We start from the raw sequence: 14,999 nt of genomic DNA on the forward strand, positions 1-14,999 counted from the left end.
TTTTTTCCTTGTTCATTTTAATTTTCCTTGTCGCCAGATGTTGAGCCGGAGCGTGGGCGAGAGCTATCGTAATTTCAGGTTAAAATAGTAAAATGTTATTTATGACTGTTGACAGGGGCAATGTTGGAACACAATATAATCGCCTTAAGGAGGTATTCATAGTGTAGAAGCAGGAATTTCGGACGTTTATTTGAGCTCTGAAAATTTTCGGAACATTTCTTATAGGGCCACTGAAAATTTCATTAAAGAGTTATTTCTAAAAGTTCAATATATATATTTATTATTAAATAATAAAAAGCAAATTAATTTTTAAAATGTATCTTCACCGGCATGGAGCTCATTGTTGATTTTTTTCGATCAAACAAACATAAATTTCGTTAATTCGTGCATGTTAAAAGTGGTGTCAAAATGCAGCGGATTTCAGGCCGGAAGTGAAGGAGTTTTACTGATGTAAAAGGTTGAAAACTAAAGGAGGAAATTTGTTCCACTGCGGTTGCTATCGCTTCCGCTAGCAACACGCAACCGATTCTGCATGAGGTGCTGCATAGTGTAATTTGTGAATACATTTTTGACGTGGGACTACGTCTAACCGGAGTATATGGGGGGTAAAATGAAAACATAAACACTGAACATGCAGGAAAAAATGAAAGATTTCGAATGCTTATAACTGGAACATTTCTTATTGGATCGGAAAGTTGTTTGCATCAATTGATAGGAAATATTTCTACGCTTCTATCGCCATTAATAAAATGCTATTTTTCATTAGATAAACAATTGAATAACTGTAAAATGTTAAGCGTTATCTAAACGCCCTAACTGCCTCGTTTTGGTTGGCCCGATTTACGGTTTCCCCAACACATCCATCAAAGCCAAGCAGCCTTGTGGAAATCGGCATTGCAAATACATGAAAGTATGGGGACTTTTGCTCTCACCAAAATGTGTTCCCTAACACAGACGTCAAAACCAAGCAGCGTTGGAGAAATTGACATTGCAAAGCCATGCAGGTCGGGGGTATTTTTGTTCCGACTGAACTGTGTTCCTCTATCACAGATTTTAAATCCAAGGAGCATGAGGAAATTGGCGTTGCAAATACATGCAAGCCGGGGGCATTATTGTTCCGACTGAAATGTGTTTGCCAATTCGCAGGCCCTCCCGCTGCTTGGTCCGCTGGACGAATGAACTTGACTAATTCAGCTTATTGGCGACATCCCGGACCGAACTTCTCGGATCACGTCTAAACTGATTAACTACGCGCTTGTGATCTTTTTCACTGACGGAGCATCCATTTTTGCCGTTCTTCACCTTCCGGTCGATGGTTAGGTTCTCGAAGTATCGTTTTAGTACTCTGCTGACCGTGGATTGGACGATTCCCAGCATATTACCGATGTCCCGATGTGACAACTCCGGATTCTCGAAATGAGTGCACAGGATTAATTCACGACGGTCTTTTTCATTCGACGACATTTTTCCAAATTTACGAAAAATTGACAGTGAAACATGGCCAACGTGATCTATACACTCTTATCTGATTATAAGCGAAAGCTGAAGATATAATTCCTAAAAATTAAATTTCTACAGCGTTTTTTCCGTGATGCAATTTGATGTGACACACCCTTTACCCTGTACGAATGAGGTAAGACGGACAGTGGGGGTATGATGGACAGGTGGTTGATTTGTATAGTTGTATTATGAATTTCAAACTTCTGTTGATGGGAACCCCTTCTACATGTTATTCTAGAATATTTAAACCATCCTATGACAATGAATACTGATCAAAAGTGGAATAGGGAAACAAAAACCGAAAATCAAACATGATTCCACATGTGGATGTAATTTTTGCGGCTTCGATATTAAACATTTTGAGTGGTTTAATTGAAAAAATTGAATTCACTGATGGTTATATTTCGGTTCGTCAGTTGACAGAGAAGCGATAATAGGTATGTACGGAAAAGTAAATTCATTCGTAAGTGGTAAATTTAAATTATTGAAATAATTGCACTGGTGGGGTTGAAATGGACAATCACATCCATAATCACATCCAATCAGGGATGCCAGGTGATTTTTTACAAATGTCTTCACATTGTACGTAAAAATGTCTTCAAATGACTTCACAGTCATATCGAAAAAAAACTAAAATTCATAGCTTACATTTGGACAAAGTTTGATAGATTATTCAATGTTTATATAATTTGGCATTGTTGTATAGCCAATTTCACTAAACTTGCTTTGAGGTTTTGAAGTTCATTTCAATTAATGTGAACTAAGAATATATTTAACAACTGCGAACTTAATTTCATGAGTTTAGAAATGACAATTAACCTAATATACCATTAATTGAGTGAATATCGCCCCAGTTTCTCCACAAAAACGGAACTGTGATAACTCAATTTGTTTATTTCAGCTTTGAAGCTTTGGTTGTAACTCAAACCATGCCCATAAAACTGATTATTAAAATGGTATGTAACCGGAAAACCTTGTGAAGTGGTCGTTTGAAACATCTAGGTTAATCTATTGTACAGGGTGTTCCAACTTTAAATTCCGAAAGTAAATTGAAATAAAACACACTTAGAATTCGAATTTCGATGAAACTTTTATTTCAAATTAAAGTTTGGTTTATGCCATTATGTGTGAAATACAACATCATTCAAATGTCCATCTAGGGCTTCCTCGCACACCTTGATCCGGAACCGTAATTTTCGATGACTATTCGGCACATATGGGACGGTATCTCGGTCATAACTTCACGAATGTTGTCTTTCAAATGTTCAAGAGTTTGCGGAGAGTAGGCATAGACACGGTCTTTCGCATAACCCCACAAGTCTCTATAGCCGTGGAGTTGCCGGCCTAGAATAGCACTTCGGGTCTTGGTCCCTGTCCCTGTCGTATGAGGCGACTAATCGGGTGACAACGCGAGTAAGGGCGCGGTAAAGCCTATTGGAGATTGCACGGGGGAAATACCGTGTACAGGAGCCACGAAAGGAGTGCCAAGCACATCAGGATTGACGCCAGTAAGATCCTGATTACGACATACTGGTTACGACATAGAAAACGGACACGATACGGAAACGATTTCAACACGACGCTAAAGGCTGACAGTCGTGCTATCCTGTTCCCTGAGTAAGGAAGGGTGACACCTTCCTGAAACGGCGTGTAGGCTAATAGTGCGATTGCCCCCGTCCCGGTAATAACTTGGCAAGTCTTCGGGTACGTTCAATGCTCGTCTAGGCTCAGGCACTAGGTACTAGGCGTCAGATGTCACATTCCTGACTTGCGCTGATCTGGCTCTGAACACGGTCCCTATGAAGGACCGTGTCAACCCCTGCATGGCCTCACTGCTTGCATAGACAACCATGGGATCACTGATAGCGACTATGTACAACGAGCGGAGATAGCGGCCCGAAGTTGGGACCCAACAGACATGAATATCATCGAACAATTCAACAGACGAAACGACGGTAATGAAGACACACCAACGGGAGAGGCGAGCGTGTTCGCAAGGAGCGGTAAGCTCCAGAGATCACCAATTCGCAACCAGACAACCATAGCGAATCCTATAGGACACCAACAGCATCCACAACAAGGAGAGACTAGCCTGATACAAGTGCATAAAGCCAACACCACCACTTCTTTAGAAGGGCTGCAGGTCGGGAGGTCAAGCTTGACGGAGGTCAAGAAAAAAGTGAACGAGCTCTACGAGTTCATTAAGGACAAAAACAATGTCCATACTAAGATCAAACATTTAGTCACAAGCATCAAATCCGCCGTTACGGCTGCTGACCGCGAGCAGAAGGAGATGATCACGCGAGCAGAGGTTGTTGAAAAAGCACTCGCTGAAGCAAGGGAGAAGATGTCCGTCGAGATACAGGAGACGCCTAAGACGCCACGAAACCCACGATCGGACAAAAGGAAGAGGGATACCCCAGGGGATGAAGAAGACCTGAAGAAGGTTAAAAATGACAACCTGGAAAACAAAAAGGAAGGTGAAGGCAGTGGATGGCGAACTGTCGAAAAACAGACGGAGAAACGGAAGAAGAAAGAAGAAAAGAAGAAAGGTGTGCAGGAGACAAAAAAAAAACCAGGCCCAGACGCGAGCGAAGTAAGGGAGATGCTCTGATCGTCGAGGTGAAGGAAGGAGTGACTTACGCATCACTCCTGCGGAAAGTGAGAGACGATCCGGAGTTGAAAGAACTGGGAGAGAATGTGGTGAAAACCAGGCGCACCCAGAAAGGAGAGATGCTCTTCGAGCTCAAGAGGGATCCGGCGGTCAAAAGTTCAGCCTTCAAGGAACTGGTTGCGAAGTCGCTCGGTGAGGAGGCGAAGGTGAGGGCTCTATCCCAGGAATCAGTGGTCGAATGCAGAAATCTCGACGAAATCACGACAGACGAGGAGTTAAGGCGCGAGTTAATAGAACAGTGTAAGCTGGACAATACACCAATGACGATCCGTATGAGGAAGGCGTATGGTGGCACGCAGACGGCGTCGATACGGCTCTCAACAGTCGCAGCCAATAAGATGGTAGAAACGACCAAAATAAAAGTTGGCTGGTCGGTTTGCTCGCTGAAGATGGTGCCCCGGGTGGCCAAGCGGATGGAGAGATGCTTCCAGTGCATGGGCTTTGGACATCAGGCAAGAAGCTGCACAGGCCCCGACAGGTCTGAACTGTGCAGGAGATGCGGTGAGAAAGGGCATGTTGCGAGAGACTGCACGAAGCAACCGAAATGCTTGCTCTGCAAACCAGAGAACGGCAGCGACCATGCGACAGGAAGCTTCAAGTGTCCCTCGTATAAGAAGGCGTTAGCAGAATCGCAGTAACGGAGATAATTCAGATCAATCTGAACCATTGCAACACAGCTCAGCAACTGTTGTGGCAGTCGACAACAGAGACAAAATGCGACGTTGCAATCATAGCGGAGCCGTACCGAGTACCCCGTGATAATGGCAGCTGGGCGACGGATAGCTTAGGGATTGCTGCAATACAGGTGATGGGCAGATATCCTATCCAGGAAGTGGTTGGAGGTTCACATGAAGGTTTCGTAATCGCCAAAATTAATGGAATCTTCATGTGTAGTTGCTACGCACCCCCGAGATGGACAACTGAGCAATTCCACCAGATGCTAGACGCAATGACCGAGGAACTAATCGGCAGAACACCGATCGTCATTGGAGGCGACTTCAACGCGTGGGCGGTGGAGTGGGGAAGTAGATGCACCAACATCAGAGGGTACAGTCTACTGGAAGCTCTAGCAAAGCTGGAAGTAACGTTACTAAACGAAGGTACCACTAGCACTTTCCGGAAAGATGGGCGCGAATCCATCATAGACGTTACTTTTTGCAGTCCGTCGCTGTTGGCGAGTACGGAGTGGAAAGTGTGCGAGTCGTATACGCACAGTGATCACCAGGCGATCCGGTACAGAATCGGTCAACGAAACCACGTGCTAGTTCGGAGGACAACAAGCGGTGAGCGGAAGTGGAAGACGAATGCTTTCGACAATGACCTTTTCGTCGAAGCACTTCGTCTAGCTGGCGGAGCTTCAGATTGGAACGCAGAAAAGTTGACAGATCTACTGGTGAGAGCATGCGACACTACCATGCCGAGGAAAGTTGTACCAAAAAATGGAAGACGCCCAGCTTACTGGTGGAACGACTCTCTTCGCAACCTTCGCGCTAGCTGTCTTCAAGCCAGAAGACGCGTTCAGAGAGCACGAAATAGCGCTGATAGAGAGGAACGAAATACGGTGTACCGAGCAGCTAGAGCCGCCTTGAAACGGGGAATTACACTGAGCAAAGCGAACTGTTTCAAGGAGCTGTGCCGAGATGCAGATGCCAACCCATGGGGCAACGCGTATCGAGTCGTGATGGCGAAGATCAGAGGACCTGTGACGCCCGTCGAATCGTGTCCCGAGAAGCTGAAGGTCATTGTGGAGGGTTTATTTCCGATGCATGATCCTACGATATGGCCACCGACACCGTACGCCGAAATAGCTACCGAACGTTCTCAAGTTTCCAGTGAAGAACTGGTAGCAGTGGCGAAGAGACTGCAGGTAAACAAAGCGCCCGGCCCCGACGGAATCCCCAACGCGGCCTTGAAAACGGCGATTCAGGCGTTCCCGGACATTTTCAGGATAGTGCTACAGAAATGCTTGGATGATGGTCACTTTCCTAAGAAATGGAAGATCCAAAAGTTAGTGTTGCTGCCAAAACCAGGAAAGCCCCCGGGGGTACCAACATCCTATAGGCCTATATGCCTGCTGGATACTCTTGGGAAACTCTTGGAAAGGATTATCCTCAACAGACTGACGAAATGTACGGAGAGTGACCATGGTCTGTCAAAGATGCAGTTTGGATTCCGGAAAGGTAGGTCCACCGTTGATGCTATCCGGACAGTGGTTGAAAAGGCAGAGAAGGCGTCACAGCAAAAGCGGAGGGGCGACCGACATTGTGCTATAGTAACAATCGACGTGAGGAATGCTTTCAACAGCGCTAGCTGGGAAGCCATTGCCGAGTCCCTACACCGTATGAAGGTTCCTGGGTACCTGTGCAGAATTCTAGGAAGCTACTTCCAGAACCGCGTCCTAGTCTACGAGACGAGCACGGGGCAGACAACGTTGAATATAACGGCCGGAGTACCACAAGGCTCTATCCTGGGCCCAACGCTCTGGAACGTAATGTATAACGGAGTACTGAATCTGAAGCTTCCCAAAGGCGTGGAGATCGTGGGCTTCGCGGATGATATCGCTCTCACAGTGGCAGGCGAGACACTCGAAGAGGTGAAGATGCTTGCAATCGAGTCCATCGTCTCAGTAGAGAACTGGATGCAAGCAGCGAAACTGCAGATTGCTCATAATAAAACGGAAGTATTGTTGGTGAGTAACTGCAAAGCCGTGCAGCGAGCGGAAATCACAGTCGGGGAACACGTGATAACTTCTAAGCGTAGGTTGAAATATTTGGGAGTTATGATCGACGACCGGCTGAATTTCAACAACCACGTCGACTACGTCTGCGAGAAAGCAGAGAAGTCCATTAGCGCGATAGCGAGAATAATGCCGAATAACGCAGGACCTTGCAGTAGCAAAAGGCGTCTCCTGGCTGCTGTATCCTCGTCCATACTGCGGTACGGAGCACCAGCCTGGTCGGCGGCTCTCGAAACCCACCGGAATCGTAGAAAACTGGACCGTACGTTTCGGCTCATGGCGATGAGAGTTGCGAGCGCGTATAGGACGATCTCGTTGGAGGCAGTCTGCGTTATCGCCGGCATGATCCCTATTGGCATCACTCTGGCGGAAGACAGAGAGTGCTACAGACGAAAGGAAATCAGGGGTATCCGGAAAACAGCGAGAGTAGAATCACTCTTGAAGTGGCAGCAGGAATGGGACACGGCGGAGAAAGGCAGGTGGACGTATGGGCTCATACCGGTACTATCGACCTGGCTGAACAGGAAGCACGGGGAGGTGAATTTTCATCTGACACAGTTCCTGTCTGGACATGGCTGCTTCAGGCAATATTTGCACCGGTTCGGGCACGCAACGTCGCCACTCTGTCCGGAGTGTGAAGATGTGGAGGAAACACCAGAACACGTGGTATTTGTGTGTCCCAGGTTCACCGCAAGACGCGAGGGGCTGCCTGCCCTTCATGCCGGGAACATAGTAGAGAAAATGTGTCGCGACGAGGGCACCTGGAACGCTGTGAACAGTGTAATCATACACATCATGTCCGAGCTACAGCGGAAGTGGAGGGCCGACCAGCGTAGTAATAACCCCTGACCATAGAAGAGGAACAAATGCGAGGGCTGTTGCAAAGTGTAGTACCCCACGAGAGTCGTTGTGACGGAGTGCGCGTTATGTTGGAGGGCACTGCCTAATCGGCGCTCCGTTGGGAAGAGAAATCCTGCGAGGGTGGCTGTGACGGGGCGCGCGTCAAGTTGGAGGGCGCTTCCTAATCGGTTCACGTCTCGACAGGTGAGAAACCCCGCGAGGGTGACTGTGACGGGTTGCGCGTCAAGCTGGAGGGCAATTCCTAATCGGTACACGTCTCGACGGATAAGCGGAATCTGGAGAGCAGGGTCAAGAAAATGCTGGCAATGCCTGTTGGTGGATTGAGAGAGGAACATTGCGAGGGTCGTTTCGGCGGAGCGAGAGCCTAGGAGAGCATCATCAAATCGGTGGGTACCCCCACGAGAGTTGCTGTGACGGAGTGCGCGTTATGTTGGAGGGCACTGCCTAATCGGCGCTCCGTTGGGAAGAGAAATCCTGCGAGGGTGGCTGTGATGGGGCGCGCGTCAAGATGGAGGGCGCTTCCTAATCGGTTCACGTCTCGACAGGTGAGAAACCCCGCGAGGGTGACTGTGACGGGTTGCGCGTCAAGTTGGAGGGCAATTCCTAATCGGTACACGTCTCGACGGGTAAAAGGAAGCCTGTGCTGCGGATGTGCGTGGCGGAGTACAACGGAAACGTAAATGAGATGTATAGAGAAAAAGGGAAGGATCAACGCTAGTTAGCGTTGAAAACTCGTGAAGTGCATGAGCACAGCCGCCCCCTGAAGTAGTCGCCTAGATGTGGTCCCGGGGGGAATGAGGCTACGAGTAGAGGGCTTGGTTTTTGTGGGTGCGATCCCCACTCGACGTCTGGGTTATCCCTTCCCAGATAAGGCTGGAAGAGCGTTCCTCACCTCTATAAAAAAAAAAAAAAAAAAAAAAAAAAAAAACAAGTCTCTATAATACAAAACCTTCCTTCCTTTGCAAATACATGCAAACTGCGAGTACTTTTGTCTCTTGTCTTTGTGCAGACTAGAATATGTTTCCTTAACACGGTCTCCTAAACTTAGAACCTGGTAAAATCGTGCAGACACTAGAGGCGAATGAAATTTCAAGTTTAAATCCTCTATAGCAGGGGTTTTCAAATGGTGCTCCGCGGGAAATTTGTGCTCCGCGAAGTTATAGCAAATGCTCCCGCCTGAAAACCCACCTTGAAAAAAACAATTCTTTAATTTCATTTTACTGGGCATATAGAGATTTATATTGTTACTCCGGGTCAGATGTCGTGTAACAGCGACTCGGAACCGAAATAGAGTTGTTTCCAGTTGGGTAATGTCAATGCAAATAAGATTTGTTTTATTGATTGAAAAATGCAGGTGCTCCGTCAAATTATTTTGCTATAAAAAGTGCTCTGCCATAAAAAAAATGTGAAAACCCCTGCTCTATAGTATAAAAAGTAGAGGTGGGAGTTGTTGATTCATGCAAGCCGGGGGTACTTCTGCACCCGCGTGTTTTTTTTTGCGCACCGAAAAGTGTGTTCCTAACACGGATTACAAAAACGAGTACGAACACAACGCTTCTGTTCGGTTATTAGAGATTGCATTGAAGGATATGCGTTCATATCTTCTGCTCACTGAATTTCTACGCACACCATTTGGTGATTAGGCAAAATGTTGATAACTGAGTACCTGAACTGAGTATCAAACTCGCGGTTCGAGAAGTACGTACACTTGAGAGATTCAAACTTCAGAGGGAAATGTAAAATAAAATAATCGTTTGATAATTCTTCCGTTCACATATTTTGCCCTAGGCACCATTCCAAACGTAAAAGGTCTGTCATTAAATTTACTTGTAACGAAGTACATAATCTATCACAATGCATGAATTGACCTTACATGACATTATACAATCTTTTTACTCACAAAGCAAATATATTGAATTGGATTCGGAAATTGCTTCATCCAATGAAAAATTTAATCAACACAAAAAAATTATTGCGAAGCTGAGGTGGTCCCACGTCAACCTTGCGGTTATATCATAGTTATAACCCACCCATTTTTTGGGAAATAAACTACTTTGATATTCAGGGTCAGTTTAGGGTTTCAGTGTCTCTCTAGATAGCGAGCACTCGATAGCACATGTTAATGGTAAGGCTTAGGATTAATTTGAAAGTGTTGTTGGTTTTAAGTATGTAGAAATCAAATAAAAACTTATCAGAATCCAGCGAAAAACGAATTCAGCAATCGATTGCACCAACGTTATGTTATCAAAATTTTCATAAAGAGTAGATCACTTCACCCCCGGTCACATTTCAACAAAAAAAAAAGAATATGTTTTAACAAAAAAAAACAATATATTTTAATTTACAGCCCTTAGACTTATGTCTCTCCGATTTTACCCATCCGCCTTTTTTAACATGTTGAGTACCGTTGATACTCAAGATTTAGCAAACATTTATACATATGATCTTTTCGAAACAAAACACAAATAATCCCACCAAATTCAGATATATTTCAGAAATCCCTCTGGACGATAATGTGTGACGTTAACCACTCGGCCACGGCCACCCCTACAGATCCTAAAATCCATTATAAATTCCAATCCATTTCTGGATCCGCATTAAAACACCAAACAAAGGTAAGAGAAATTTGCAGAGATATTTTATTTGAACATTTGAAGGTATCAAATGTTCACAAAAGAAGTGCGAAAAATGCGATATCTAGTGCCATCGGGCTATCGTCACCTCAAGAAGATGTAGCTTATCAAAGTGGAATTGTTTACCATTTCCTTCTCAAAGAAAATTCTATTCAACCATTTTCTTTGTTCAACTATGTGGAGCTTCCCGGATGCCACGAAAGAAGCAGCAAATGGGTGCTAATCAAGTGAAAGGAGCTGTACAAACGCCCATCGTTCAAATGGCTTGCAGGGGGAAACAAACGCAAAGTGACACCAAAAGGGTCCGCAGTTTGGGTTATTATTCTTGAATACCTGAGAAGGTGTGACAGGAGGCGAAGAATGATACGCCTTTGTGTGCCAAAATACGGGTGTAGTAAAATGTTCCACTACGAGGAAAGACTGGTGCCTTGTACACTTTATAATAAAGATAATTGTTGGGTGAGAGTTGTGATGCTCAGTGACAAAGATCTTAAATGGGATTGTACTTTGTGAATTTGCGGTCAGAGATTATGTGAATGGAATAATTTCAGAGAAATAGCTTTTATCAATTTATAAAATTGAAGTTACTGTTCATTACTCTTTCCGATCGAACAAAAAAAAGTGAACACATTCAAAATTCTTACATTCTCACATATACTTACTTCACACATTTTCAAAAACAATCTATATGTCATCAATTTGTACATTTGACATAAGTAATTGCTGCAATGTTAAAAAAAAAACAAATAATTTTTTGGTTAATTTTCATCTCTTATAAAATTCAAATGAAATATCCCAATGCCGAATGGCAGAAAATATGCCCAATTGATTTGATCATTAAAATGTATTTAGCAAAATATAAAAATAACCAAATAGTGAAAAAAATCTCTCCAATTTCCAAATCAATACCCCTAGAATCCCATCGCTGTTTCAAAAACACTGTTTATTGGATTCAATAAATTAATTTCCGCCGAATTCCATTAAAGGAATTTCGCTTGTTTGCTTTCCAATTCCATCCACAGTTTTTCACATCTATCGCTCATAACAGTTTGCATCCATCAAAGTGTTCCGAAAGTAAACTTCCGAAAACTAATTTAAAAACTTTCACGGCCGGATAACCGGATCCGCAGCACATCGTACCGCAGCGGAACAGGTTGTTCACGAACTACTAACGGATGGAAATAAATCATCACAGATTTTTCGTCTAGAAAAAGCACATATAGCATCAACATCAGCGCTGATGATGCTAATTTAGAACTCTGATGTGTTATCGATTGCATGGATTGCGATTAGTTACTTTCCGACGTATCGCTATTCCTGCCAAGGAATCAGATCTGCAAGAAATTAAAGTTTGCAGATTTTTTCCTAAGGTTCTCGATACTGATACCGGAAATATGGAAATGCATATAAAAATAGCACATCTGCTTCAGTTCTTTTTTAGCATTTGCGGACGAAAATACCCACAAAGTATATCGGAACGGGAAACAAAAACACCACAGGAAAGTTTTCCTTCACGCTTCGATTTTTTTGTTGATATTTATAGGAAAAGTTTTTTACCTTCTTACTTGATTCAGCCTCGTTTTTTTCTTGGTCATGGTTCATTTATACCGATGAAGAAGATGTTTGCCAAACAAAAACACGCATCCATTGGATGGTAAATGCCGACAGAGAGGCACAAGGCAAGTGTCTAAAAGTTGGACCGCACGTCTTGCAGTAGTATCTGGCTCGACAAGGCAGAGCATAGAATCTCATTTTTACTTTTCTGACGAACCAACCTAAATGCCATGATTCAAAGATATACCGAACAGACAAGAAGCTGTCTTAACCAATGTTTTTTATCCGGCTACTCAATATGATCGCCCTCAAGATAAACGATTCGAAAAGCTCAGAGATTTTTTCTTAATCGTTTTAGTCTGATCCGAACAAAGTTTGTTTCGTCAAAAGACAAATCCATAAAATGAAATATACACATAACGAATTAATCCGTATCGGAATAATAAACTTCACGAAGCTTGCCTCGTGAAACTGTGTATTTGCGTTCTGTTCATGCCAATTCCTAAATTTCTTTCTGATTCGTAAGAGATTTTCCGCACTTTTATTGACACTACACAAATTAAACTCAATCCATGTACTTAAATCAATAAATCTGTGCTTCCAATAATGTATCCACTTGCAAGATTTATTCCAAAAGCGAATTTCCCAATAACGTATGATCGTAAACAATTTTTTTTTGTATTCACGTTTCACGAACTGTTAATCATCGCAATTAATACTTGCATTGTCATATTGTGTTTGTATTTTAAGTTCCTTCGATTTCACCGCCATTAGCTGTCTTATCCCGCGATTAGAGAACGATTTCATGCCCTTTGTCTTGAGTTGGAAAATAGAAAATAGACATGACTTGCAAAATATGTGTTTCTTCAGATAATTTTCGCTTTTGGTAATGGCCGAATGATTGCTATAGTCGTTAGAATTTCTTCATCATTTGGGAAAAATAAACAGAGATTTGTGTAACTGCTGTTGAAATTGAGACTGCATTATTTAAACCCAAATAATACCCATGGCTCTATTTAGGTCCACACACACTTCTCAGATACTGCTGAGAGAACACCACATACCATTAACATTCAAATTAACGTCTTCGTTAGGACAACACCATGCTCTTTCGAGACGTCCATGGAGTAACACAAATAAACTCCCTGGCAAACCCTTTTCCCGATGGGCCGGAAAACTCTTCCCGATTGATTAATTGCAGGCAGTCACGTAGTGGCGGTTGATACGTGACTCCGTTATCAAGATGAAAAATCAAGCTGACTTTACAGCGGCAGGTCGACTTTTTCGTCCATTTAAATTGAGCTGTTCAGCAGTTTATGAGTGCGTGGTAATAGCTCTTGCCTTTAATAGCGCACAATCTGGCGAATGGGTTCGAAAACGTTGCTCCGTTCTCGTTGATCGTCACACGACGATTATTGGCGAGCATGTAAAAACGAAATTATTCAAGTGTAGCGTAAAAACGTTTTGAATGATTTATTACCATGATATTTGTTGGAAACTATTCAGCTACCTCGGAACCAATAGTTAGATTCCATTTCCATTTATTTAATTAATTTGTATATGGCAATCGCGATTGCGAGGATTTATTGTCGTAGGGTTACATTTTTTAGAATTATTTTGAGAGCACAAATTGAAAAACTTAATATAATTCGAATCACGTATTTGTCCAATTTTGCGTGTTGAGCAATGAACACGCAAAATTGGACAAATCCGTGATTCGAATTATATTAAGTTAAGTTATATTAAGTTATGTTAAGTTAATCATTTCATGATAGATTTACGAGATTTTTGCACTAATCGATTCGAACCCTTCCTTACAATCTATTGCAATATAGATAATTACAGCACTTTCAATAGTTGATATATTAAAAGAAGGTTGAAATTAGAGCTTCCAATTACCCTAACACGTGGTCGATTGCGTAGTATCTTGTTCAAAAATACTAAAAATCAGCATGCAACAAATATCATAACGTAATCGTACGTCAGCTATGCAGTAATGTTTCGAACACAAACCTACAACTTTTTTCATATTAAGTGGATCCAATGCTACTGTATTACTTTAAGCTGTTTGACGAGCCACACTGGTAATCGTTGTCTGATAAACAAAAATGCATACATTGTTATACTTTTCTGAATAGATCAGTGGTCAAAACATACCTCAATTGATTGCGTAAATAAATCAAGAGGAAATTGACATAATTTCAATGGTGGGATAAATGAAGGAATGCATTGAGTGGTTCTGCCGCATTGAGATTGAAATTTAGAAAAAAAAAATCGAGCTATTTTAGTGTTTTTGTAAGGCTGTAACGTCGTGTTAAATGAATAACTGTCATTTTAATGCTACAAGTTTTTTGTTATGAATGTGTGTTTGTGTAAGTAAGCATATTGTTACCCGGATATAAAAAAGGTGTTTCCCATGGGTGAGAATACTTCGAAATCTTAAGATGAAAGTTTGTTCCCCCCGCCACCGCATTACCGATTCGGTTCGGATTTTCTGTGACCTTCTTACAAAATATACTACATATTATAATTTGTGGATTATTTCTTTGGAAAATGATATTTTTGTATCAGTTTTGTGTGGACAGCGAGTATGGTCATTTTAAGAATTAATTTGTCCATTTGCTCTAATTGGCTTTTCATTACTTTGTGAATCCTTCACTCCTCTAAGTACGAACATTCATTCATCGACCCTTGTCAGTGCCACTATATATTTGTACTAAAGAATTTATTGCTAAATTTCTATAATGTTTGTTCTCGTCGGTAATAATTTGTCAATGCGTTTCGAATTCTAATGAATATGGGTAGACCGATTTTAATGTATCAATGCCATATTCGGAAAACTAAGAACCAACAAACGTACAAATCAAAATTCAGATAATTAATTCAGATTTTTCAACACGTTTCATTGAACTACCCTGTATACCTTCCATATACTCATTTTAATTTGTTTTGTCTTTTGGACAGTAAGTGAGCAGCTCATCTCAGCTTCTTAGAGACACCAAACGCGGTTGACTCGAACATGGCCCTAATGGCACTATCG

Source organism: Toxorhynchites rutilus, chromosome 3 (assembly GCF_029784135.1).
Source record: "Toxorhynchites rutilus septentrionalis strain SRP chromosome 3, ASM2978413v1, whole genome shotgun sequence".
NCBI classification, from domain to species: domain Eukaryota; kingdom Metazoa; phylum Arthropoda; class Insecta; order Diptera; family Culicidae; genus Toxorhynchites; species Toxorhynchites rutilus.